At 33.3% G+C, this 11,629-nt stretch overlaps 1 protein-coding gene and 1 long non-coding RNA gene across 2 annotated transcripts in view; both read right to left on the minus strand.

Moving 5' to 3' along the window:
- LOC142230468 (uncharacterized) overlaps window positions 1–8,916 on the minus strand; it is a 33,850-nt gene extending 24,934 nt beyond the window's left edge. The window contains exon 1 of the mRNA XM_075301105.1: window positions 8,148–8,916. The gene's annotated coding sequence lies outside the window, so the exon portion shown is untranslated. The remainder of the gene's footprint in view (window positions 1–8,147) is intronic.
- Window positions 8,917–10,319: 1,403 nt separating this feature from the next.
- Window positions 10,320–10,933, minus strand: LOC142228364 (uncharacterized). The gene is made up of 3 exons (XR_012720146.1): window positions 10,665–10,933; window positions 10,495–10,600; window positions 10,320–10,429 (listed from the first exon to the last, which is right to left on the minus strand). It is a non-coding gene; the product is annotated as an uncharacterized LOC142228364 (long non-coding RNA).
- Window positions 10,934–11,629: the final 696 nt, after the last annotated feature.

Below are 11,629 nucleotides of genomic sequence, written 5' to 3' on the forward strand. Positions count from 1 at the left end.
GGATGTAAAATGGTTTTCGGCCATATAAGACTATCTTAGTATTTCTATTGTTATGCGAAGTTTGGCGTAGACAGTTTGTTGGCGAGTAAATCATCCCCCCATATAAACAACTATTTGGAAATTCAAATAGTTGAATGCTACTTTTGTATAAGACCGACTATATATTGGAACTTGCAAGGCTTTACATTGATGTCTTTTTACAATATATGTTAATTTTTTGAGATACTTTTTTATAAATTTTAATTCCCATCTACCAAAAAAGCGCATTTTTTATGATCGTTTTCTCGTGGTACATTTTTCTGTCTAATTTCAAATTTTTTCTTCTAATGCAGCAGAAGTTTTAAGCCATGTTACATACAAAAACAGGATTTCTTATTTAGTACATACATATATTATTGGAAATATGGTGAATTTTATATTTAGCCCCGTATTTTTTAATGGCATTTTTATAGAACTAATCTATATGCCAATATTTAAGAAAATTTTATTATTTCTATAGCATTTTTTCTGTAACCATTTCTAGACACTCGTAGTCACCTAAAGTCAAATACAAATGTATTTCATTGCACTCTAAACGAGCTGCTCCAACATATGGGCATATATTCAGTACGAATGAGTTCACCCATAGCTTGAAACACTTAAGCTATTAGTTGACATTTATGGGCCATTATTTTTATTTGGCTGGTATAGTGTCTCATATTTTATTTAAATGGCAATCCTTTTATTCTATGTAATTGTATCTTGAATCTGTTATTAACATAACCCTTAATTGCACTCGCTACTTTTGAGTCTCTCACTATAATATAATCTTTTATCATGGAATATATTCATTCGCAACTAATACTTCAATTGTGTAACACCATTCCATTGTATCTATAATTCAATAAATACTCAATATTAGTAATATCCTTATTCAACGCGTGTTATATTCAATTTCAATACATAACAAAGAATTGGCGACGAGGATAAAGCTCAATTTCATCAAATTGTGAATAAGATTTTTCCTGTAATTAATTAATTTCTGGATTCAACTGCCATAACCTAAAATGGATTCCAATCAATTAGCGGCATTGTTGGAAGCTATCAACACTATGGCGACAGCCATGAAAAATCAACAAGCAATAGCTTCAACACCGGCAACCGCCACAACCACAAGCGTTAACATCATAACAAATTTCGATGTTTTCGACCCAAAAACAGAAAGTTTCAAAACCTATAAGGAGCGGTTGGAACTTCACTTTCAGCTTAAAAATGTTTTTAGTGACAAAAGTACTTGTGCAAAACTTTTGTTACAGTACATTGGAGCACCAACATATTCAATTCTTTCCAACATAGCTGCACCTAAAAATATCAGTGAGTTACAGTATGAAGAAATAATCATGTTACTAGAAACACACTTCTGCCCGAAGAAGAACATCCTTGTGGAACAACACAAATTTCTAAGTGAACTGCAAAACGAGAATCAATCTATATCAGAATTTGTTTCTGTACTTCAACAACGGTCAGCTGGTTGCGAGTTTTTATGTGTGTGCCAAAAATCCGTTTCAGAAATTTTTCTTCGAGCCCAATTTATTAGAGGTATACGAGACGGGCATATACGTGAACAACTTTTGCAAACTCCTAATGCATCATTCAAGCAAATAGTTGAAAAAGCAACGACGTTAGAGGCCGCAAAAGTTGACAGCAAGGCAATTTCATATGGGTCATCAACATCAGCTGCAGTGGAGATCAACAAAATTCAAAAGCAAAACAGCAGGCGAAGAGGGAGAAGCAGGCATCGCAGTCAAAGCCGGAGCAGAGCAAAAACATCCAAGCTATTTCAACTCATCGAGGTGTTTATAAAATGAACAGGCTCTCTTTTGGTATAAAAACTGCCCCAAGTGAATTTAATCGAATTTTGGATCAAATTTTACAAGGGTTAGATGGAACTATTTCGTATTTCGACGATATTATTATTCATGGTACAACAATTCCCGAGTGTGAAGATCGTCTCATTAAATGCCTGGAGAGGTTAAAACTTAACCAACTTCATATTAACAAAAACAAATGTGAGTATTTCAAAACTCAATTAAAATATTTGGGCTACGTAGTTAGCTACAACACAATTGCAAAGTGTCCAAGCAAAATCGAAGCGATAGTGAATCTGCCAACACCTCAAAATCTTAATGATTTGCGACGATTCCTTGGAATGATCACGTATTATGCAAAATTCATTCCACATGTTTCAACAATAACGTTCCCTCTTCGACAACTCCTGGAGGAGGGTCGAAAATTCGTTTGGAACAAACAATGTGAAGAAGCATTTCACAAACTAAAAAAAGAAATTGTTGCTGATAGGGTGTTGACCCCATACAACGAAACATTGCCAGTTACACTTGCTTGCGACGCCAGTCCAACAGGAATAGCAGCTGTTTTATCTCATATTATTAACGGAGTAGAGCGCCCCGTATCATTCATTTCAAGGGCTTTAACGAAGGCCGAACAAAATTATAGTCAACTTGACCGTGAGGCTTTGGCCATAATTTTTGCAGTTGACAAATTTTACACATATTTACATGGAAGAGAATTCACCCTCATAACCGATAATCGACCGCTTTCCAGAATTTTCCATCAAACCTCGAAAACACCAGCGATGACATCAGCAAGGTTACTCAGATATGCATCCTTTTTACAAAATTTCAATTATAAAATTGAACATCGCAAAGGCGAATTTAACGTCAATGCCGACTGTTTATCTCGGGCCCCAATTCAAGGCAATAATCATTTCGCCCATTTTCTGGATGAAGAAGTCAAGATCATTCAAGAGCAAATAATCAATCAAATATCAACATCATCAATTACAGCAGTTACCATTAGTTTTGAAACAGATCGAGATCCAGAATTGGCTAAACTCAAAAAGGATATCATGGATGGTAACAATTTTGATTCCTCGTATTCAATTCAAGATGGCGTTATTTTCCGTGGTGAGCGAGTCATCATTCCAGCTACTTTACGTTCAAGCATTCTTAAGGAATTGCATCACACACATGTTGGAATTGTCAAAATGAAGCAACTGGCAAGAAGATTTTGTTTTTGGAAAGGAATAGATTCCGACACCGAAAATGTGGTAAAATCTTGTCCCGAATGTGCCATGGTGCAGAAAAATCCAACGAAAGTAACACATCAATGGGAAGAACCAGGTGAGAATTTTGAAAGAGTACATATAGATTATGCCGGCCCATTTCAAAATCATTATTTTTTCGTATTGGTCGATGCAAAATCGAAATGGCCTGAAGTAAGAGTCATTAAAGAAGCACCAACTACTGAAAAAACAATAACTATATTACAAAATATATTTTATACTCACGGTTTTCCTCAAATTATTGTCTCGGACAATGCTACTATTTTTCAAAGTAAAATGTTTCATGAGTATTGTACTCAAAATGGCATTATTCAGAAATTTATTGCGCCAGGGCACCCGGCCACGAATGGCTTAGCCGAAAGGTACATTCAAACATTAAAATATAAACTTAAAGCCATGGAAAACGATAAAATATCAATTAATGAAAAAATTCAAGAAATTGTTTTTCGATATAGATCAACACCATTAGCAGACGGTAATAGTCCATCAAAATTATATCTTGGTCGTGAGTTAAGAATTAAACTGGATGCAATACGCCCCTGGAAGGAAGCATCATCTACAGCTTTAACTCTTAAAGTCCGAAAATTAAGCCTGGGAGATAGAGTACAAGTGCGTTGGTATGGCGGGAACAATCAAACTTGGAAATTTGGAACAGTCAAAGCAAAGTTTGGAAATATGCATTATCAAGTCAAGCTCGATAATGGTTATGAGCTCAAGCGACACATTAACCAGCTGTACAAGAGTAACATTGAAAAACCAGAAAAGAAAGTAACGTTTGAATTGCCACCGAGACCAAAACCAACTTATGATGAAATCCGAATCGAGCAACGAGTTACAAACTCATCTATTGCTCCACCTTTTGAATCAGCAACAACTCGGCAGTCACCCACATCAGATTCGTCCACACCATTGAGAAGATCTAGCCGAAGAAGACGACCGCCAGGATATTTAACAGACCACGTCCGTTTTTAGCCTGGGAGACTATAGTGTCTCATATTTTATTTAAATGGCAATCCTTTTATTCTATGTAATTGTATCTTGAATCTGTTATTAACATAACCCTTAATTGCACTCGCTACTTTTGAGTCTCTCACTAGTCTTGGGCAAAATCGTTCACCATAGTGATTCGGACTCGTCGTTCCTTTTGTACAAAGGAACTAGTTCCTTCAAATCGTTCCATCGTTCCTTTTCGTTCCAGCTTTTTATATTTGTCATCACTGTCATCTACTAAAGACAGAGATGACATTGTTTACTTTGTGCAACGAAATTCGTGGTCAAATGAAAGATACACAAAAATATTAAAAATTGAGTAAAATTACTCAAAATAGTTTATTGAAATATAGGAAGAAAAAATAATGAATGGAAAATTTAAAGAAGTAACTAAAGTCATTGCAAGAAATTAAGATTTTTTTTTGTGTATTGTGAAGAGCCTGAAATGGTACTAATGATTCTTTTGAATAGCAGCATACTAATCAATGATTTAATATACATACGCGCCAAAATGAATAAATTTTCATATAGCTCAAACAAAAGTCAAAAAATCAAATTGCGATCCGCGGAACTATGGAGCGTAAGTTGAACATAAAACTAAATGACAAAAGGAACGATGAGGATGAAAGAGATGGAACTAGTGACAATCGTTCCTTTTAGTGAACCGTTCATTGGAACTAGTTCGTTCCGGAACGACACAAGACTATCTCTCACTATAATATAATCTTTTATCATGGAATATATTCATTCGCAACTAATACTTCAATTGTGTAACACCATTCCATTGTATCTATAATTCAATAAATACTCAATATTAGTAATATCCTTATTCAACGCGTGTTATATTCAATTTCAATACATAACAGCTGGATTTCTGGTTGCTAAGTAAACATCCAAAATGAAAGTGACGACTAGGTTAGGTATAGGGAATAACTTGGATGATGAATTGTATTACTTTTCACATATAAATTTAGAAATAAGTTTATCTTCTATATAAACACGTCGGTAAATTTTATTCATATTAATCTCAATATTAAGAACATTAATTTTATATAAATATTTATTTTTTTATCAATAAAAATTTTATCAAAAAATAATTCTATGGACCTGCATTTATATGTAGAATATTTTACTAATCCGATATTTAGCGGAAATTTCCTTCCATCTCGTCCATCATTCATTTTAGATTCTAAATGGACACCATCACAGCCGAATATCTGTCTATCCAGACATATACAATTGTGTTCACATTGATGGAGATATTGGGAATATTTTCGAATGTATTCACATTGAAATCTTAAAAAAATATGCGCGCAACATAGCGTAGAAAACATAACAATAAATCATTTGGGCCAAAAGTGAATTTAGTTTTAAGTAAAATAAAACAAAAGCCCATCGGACACACACTCGTTCACACCAATGTTTGTATGCAGTGTACAATTATACTAGATGGCCTATGATATGGCGCGGCATTTGAAGATGATAAAGCCGAATATAGCAAAGTGGTGTAATGCAAGAGGCCTGTGCTAATCAATTAAGATTTTATTAAGACAAAACATTCTGGCTTATCTAAAAAATTTAACACTTCTAAATATAAGTAACATGTTTTTTTTTCAACAAAACCTTTAACTTCAAGAAACAAAATTCTTATATACAAATTACAAACTTGTTTCCATTATTACCCAAAAGTAATCAGATATTTTACTACTTTTAATCAAATTTTGTCTAATCATCATAGATGGAAAATTTTTGATTGGGCAAAATTTTGTCTTAAAAAATTAATTAAAACCAAAAAGTAACCGTGGAAATAAGCTTGTTTTCGGCGCGTAAACCGAACATAGTACCCATCTATTCCCGTTCAGTGTTCATTGGCTGGAACGGCAACTGATGGCAAAATTGTTATTGATATGATTTTTGTCTTGTTTATGATTTTCTTACATTGGGAATGTCCTCGTTATATGTAAACTCTTTACACTAGCAGACAAATAACGCACATGGATCAAAAGTACAACTGCAAAATTGCTCCACTGCATAGACAACTTTACTGTTTTTGTCTGATCTCATAAATATAAACATTTCTTACCAGGGACCGTAACGGTTATAAGTGCTATCAAAAAAGTTATTTCTTAATAAATAAAAAATAAATAAAATAAGTTAGCACCAGGGCTTTGGACTCGAGTCAATTTTGTTCGACTACGGCCCCGACTGCAGCATTTCTTGTTAGCCTCGACTCCGACTCCGGAGTCGACTCCAGGTGGTGTACCTAAATCTCATTTTAATAGTATTCCAATTGTAATTTTAAGGTGTAGTGTTCCAAAACTAGACCGATATAAGTATTCTATTTTGCCATATGTGTTTATATGTCCAAAAGAACTCTAGTTTTAAATTTTGATACGACTCTCAGCATTTTAGGGATGTAAATAACTCTACATTTTAATGTCAGGCCAATAAATTAAAATACCCACATTTTGACCACATAAAAATATGGGTATATAACAACAATCTCTAGAATATATATTTATAAAAGCAAAAAATATTCAAAAAATAATTAGGCTTCCAGAAGTTTAAGAAATAAAATCCTGGTATTAATCTATATAGGCATTTTATTAAAAAAAAAATAAATCTATATAAAAAAGAAAAAATACACAAAAATCAATAAATAAATAAAACACAAAATCTGGACCGACGGGAAATTTCCGCATTTATTTATGGATATCAAATAATTCTAAATTCAAAATTTCTGAGAAATCTTATCAAAAATTTAGAAAAAGTTAGAGGGAAAAATTTCTTAAAACAAATCAGAAGATGGGTTTATATGTAGGTGCTATGATACAAAATTGTCCGGTATGACCCATTTTCGAACTCGACTCGACGATCCCTGCCAAAAATTCAGAACGTTAGGTTCTACTGCTATATTGCCTTTAAATTGTACCTTTTTCAAGAGTACATATAAGGTCAAAAAACGATATTTTAATATGTTAAAAATTTACGATACAGTTGATCAATTCAGCCCATATTCTAGTAAAACCTACTTTTGTATATCACCGTGAAATTTAACCCATATAAATACACTTTCAATGACCTGAAATCCAGTAATTCGTTTTTCGTTGTTCGATTAAAAACACTAATGGAATCTAATTTGTCGAAAAATTTCTTTAATTACAAAGATAGGATGTATTTTTCAAATTTTGTTTCGCCGGAGTCGAGCAAAATTTCTACGACTCTGGATCAGACTCCAGCAAAATCTTCAGACTCCGACTCCACAGCCCTGGATAGCACCATGCGTCAAGAGTGGGACTGCACAATTGACGTGTTTTGTTGTAAACTTTATAAAATAAAAAGATTGAAAACGATAACCAACTGGTGAAAAAAAATCAAAATTGACAGAATCTCTGAAACTACCAGAAATGTCACCAACATTACTAAGAGAACTGAGGTATTGAAAGCGGGATTGAACCCATGACCATTTTTCATGCATGGTGAACATGCTCCCCATGCTGGCATTCAAAGGTAGAAGCTTTCTTTTAATCTTCACTAGTTGAAAATGTTTGCTATGCATCTAATCACCATAGATTCTTAAATAAAGCTTCAAATGTTAAAGTGACTGACAATATATCCATCATATCCAATTGGCAATTGAGAAGGCCGTAGATTCCTTATTTGTCGCCACTGGATCCAAAGAAGAACATGCACACATAAAATCAAACTCTCCATTGCAAAAATACAACACAAATACACTGCAAACGCCAACCAATACGCGGAAGCGAGTCAATCCCCCAAAAAAGCAGAGCGCGTCAATGTGGATCACACTGCTCGTGCAAACACACACTCACACGCCCCAACACAATGAAATACCGAAAAATTGAAGCCAGATGAACAAATGTGGAGGTTTGGAGAAGAAGCACAAACAAGCAACGCGTCCCATTTTGGTCTGCGTCAATGTGGCTAAAGTGGTCGCGCGCATTTTTTTTTCGACCATTGTTGTTGAGTAGTGTAATCATCTCAATCACTTCTAAAAACAACAGGGTACACTTACATTTTTGTTGTTCTATTTTCCTCTTTTGCGCGTCCTCTTTTTATCTTGCTTGACGATTAAAAATTAGGAATCAAAGGTCATACTTTTTGGGGAAAATGCTGTCAATTCAAACTCTTTCTAATTTGGATCACTGTCCTTTCCTTCTTGTTTTATTTTGCCGACGACGCTCTCACAAATTACCGGTTTCTTGTCTCACTCTCTCTGTAAAGGTTTGATACAATTGCTTTTGTTGTTGTTGCACCGATTTTGCAGTATCAGCCACAAGGAGCGATTATTTGTTTCGATTAGTGAGTTGTTCGATAGTTTTTAATTAATGTAATAGAAAGAAATTCAATGAAATGTTCAAGTGCACTACCACACAACAACACCGTATTACTTGTATTGCCTCTTTTTCTGTTACTGCTGCCACTTTGTGTTTCTTCCTCTTCTTCGTTTTTGTTAATAATGTCGTTTGATTATTATGTTCTTCATTATTCGTTTCTCCTCGTTTCCCTTCTTAACACAACACACACACGCTTACAAGTATATGTACATAACTACTGCTGCGGCATCACGAAGAAAATGTTTTCCTTGAATTTGTTCGCATGCACAAATGGTGTGTAACACTGTACTTTCTTCTTACTTCATACTTTTCTCATAGACAAATCGATCTATTACATTTTTAAGTAACTCTTGGAATTTTACATTGATTTTTAATGTAAAAATTTATATATTTTTCTTCTTGAACGAGACGAATACGAATTTTTTCACGAAAAGCACACGAAAACGAAATTTCACGAACGGACTCAGGAGTCAGGTAATTTTGTTGACGGCGTTGACACGTTTTTCGGAGACGCCAGAACTACCAACACTTGACAAACGACGGCATGGTAAACTCATAAGCGCGTTATACATAACCATAGCAATTGAATGTAATATAATGTGAACGGCGTACGAATGGTACTACATTCACCAGTGTTGCCAACTCACCAAGGCCAAAAAGCACCAAAAATATATTATAAATTCTAACATACCACGTTCCACCACAAAATCGAAAAGTATATGCTCTACTACTAAAAAAAAAAAAAAAAAAAAAAAACTTCCGAAGATGTATTATAGAACTTTTGTGAATTGAATTTTAAGAAGTTAAGGTGAGTATTAAGATCGAGTTTAGTTGCTCAAATAGTCATTTTTTCACAATTACTTTTCTTTCATAATTCATCTTAAGGTATACACTTATACTTTGTCACAATTTGTTTTGGCTATTTCTCATCAAGTTATAATAAAATTTGCAGCAAATATGCATAATTTTATGCCGTTTTTACTGACTTTAGCGGCAATACTCGAACTTAGTACTCACCATTATGAACCGCTATTCAAGTATATACTTTGATCAGTTTTAATGCTTTCGTCCAATTCATTTTGATCAGAGATGTTTTTCAACTTTCAAAATCTTAATATATGGAAGGAGTCTATTGCTTCCCAATAAACACAAACGTTTGAAAAATGCTAAATTTCAACAATTTTTCAAACATTTTTTCAAAGGATTAGGGTAATATTCAAGTTGAAAAATTGTTGAGAAAATCGCGTTCTCAACAAAAAACAGACATTACCCTCAACAGTGAAATTCAATACATTAGCAATAATATCTCAAGTGTTATCCTCAATTTGAAATGCATCGCTACTCAATAATTTGTCAAACAATTTTCGATGCGAGTCAATTTCAAAATTAACATCGTTGCAAATACTTTTCAACCTAAATTTGTATGAATGATATCCCCACTTCAAATTGAAAGTCAAAGCCAAAATTCTATGAATTTTGTATAATTCATTTTCATCAAAATAAAATATATAATAATACACTACAATACCAATTGATAAATAATAATCTTATTAAACATATCAACAAATAAGAACAAAAAACAAACAAACAACAAAACTTTAAATATCTTAAACATCATTAGTAAACACTTTTGCATTGATAAAAACAGCATTAAAATTTATTAACATGCGGGCAATTTGAAATTAGGAACGTACTGGGCCGCGTGTTAGAATTGATTTCCAGCAGAAGGAATTCACAAAATATCAATTTTAAACTGTTAATAGCATATGAATTAAACTGACGATGTGATGCACATTTTCATCCAGAAGTTGTTGATTTCAACAATTTGTTGTTTTTAACAATTTTAATTGGTTGCACTTGTAATGTTTCTGGAAACTTTATCTTGTCGATAAGCCCCTCATTTTTCATTGGTCAGCTTCTTAATGTTTGCAAGAATGTAGCATCCAAAGATCTTAGTTTTCTGCAAAGAGATTTAAATTTAGTGACTTCTCTAAAGTGTTGATTTAATTTTTCATATTGACGTACCAATTATTATAAACTATTTGAAGCAGTTCCAGTTAATTGTCCACCATTTTTTCATCGGTCAGCTTTTTAATGTTTTCAAGAACGTAGAATCCATAATTTTAGTTTTCTGCAAAGAGATATACATTTAGTGATTTCCTTAAAGTTTTATTTCATTTTTTATTTTCACTTACCTATTTTTATAAACTATTTGGTTATTTGTCTAAAATTTTCCATTTTTTTAATTTCTTGCAATTGACCACGAACTTCGTTGCACAAATAAGTATTGAAAACCACATGGTTTTTTCGTTGCATTTTAGGGTAGTGTTTTGTCAAAGTTTTCTCATATTATCTTCAACATCTTTTCAAAGATTTCGTCAACATTTTGGCAAATTGGAAGTAATTCGCAAACAATTTGAAGATGTATTGAAGATGAGCTATTTCAAGTCAAGTAGAATTTATGTTGAAAATTATATTTACTTTCAAACTGAAAAGTTGTTGCATTTGAAAAACGCTCATCCTGTGTTTATTGGGTTATTTCAGTTGTGCGTGCTTTTGTGAATTTAATACAAACGTTTTTAATGACATCTTTACCAAATTCAAAAATTCGACACTTATCGCTCGCCTTCCTACATAAATCCTAAATAACAATATTAATTACAAAATAATCAATACCAACTTCATAACAATCAAATTATAAATTTGAGTTTCTTCGGCTCTTGAAAGTCTAATCAAAATTGTTGTATCAATTAAACTTAATACTGTCCAAAATAAAAAAAGCACCAAAAGCACTAAATGAAAATGCCAGAAAGCACCAAGTTGGTGCTTTTTTTGAAAAGGCACCAAATAGGCAATTTGGTGCTTTTTAGAAATCAAAAGGCACTAAATTTGGTGCTAAAAGCACCAAATTGGCAACACTGACATTCACATTATGCCCGCTAACTCCTCAAAACAGATTTCGCTTGATATCTCAAGCGAAATCTGGGGAAATGTCGTTTTTCTCATGGAACATTCCAAAAAAATCTCTTTTATATACTTCCATGTACAACTTTAGGTTAGGACTGCCACCTGGCAGCCCGATGAAGTGAGTCTGCTCTTATGCGCCTTACAGATTATAAGTTTTTAACTAGCAGTTAAAGCCTAATGCGTTTTACAGACT

Source organism: Haematobia irritans, chromosome 3 (genome assembly GCF_050003625.1).
Source record: "Haematobia irritans isolate KBUSLIRL chromosome 3, ASM5000362v1, whole genome shotgun sequence".
Classification (NCBI taxonomy): Eukaryota; Metazoa; Arthropoda; class Insecta; order Diptera; family Muscidae; genus Haematobia; species Haematobia irritans.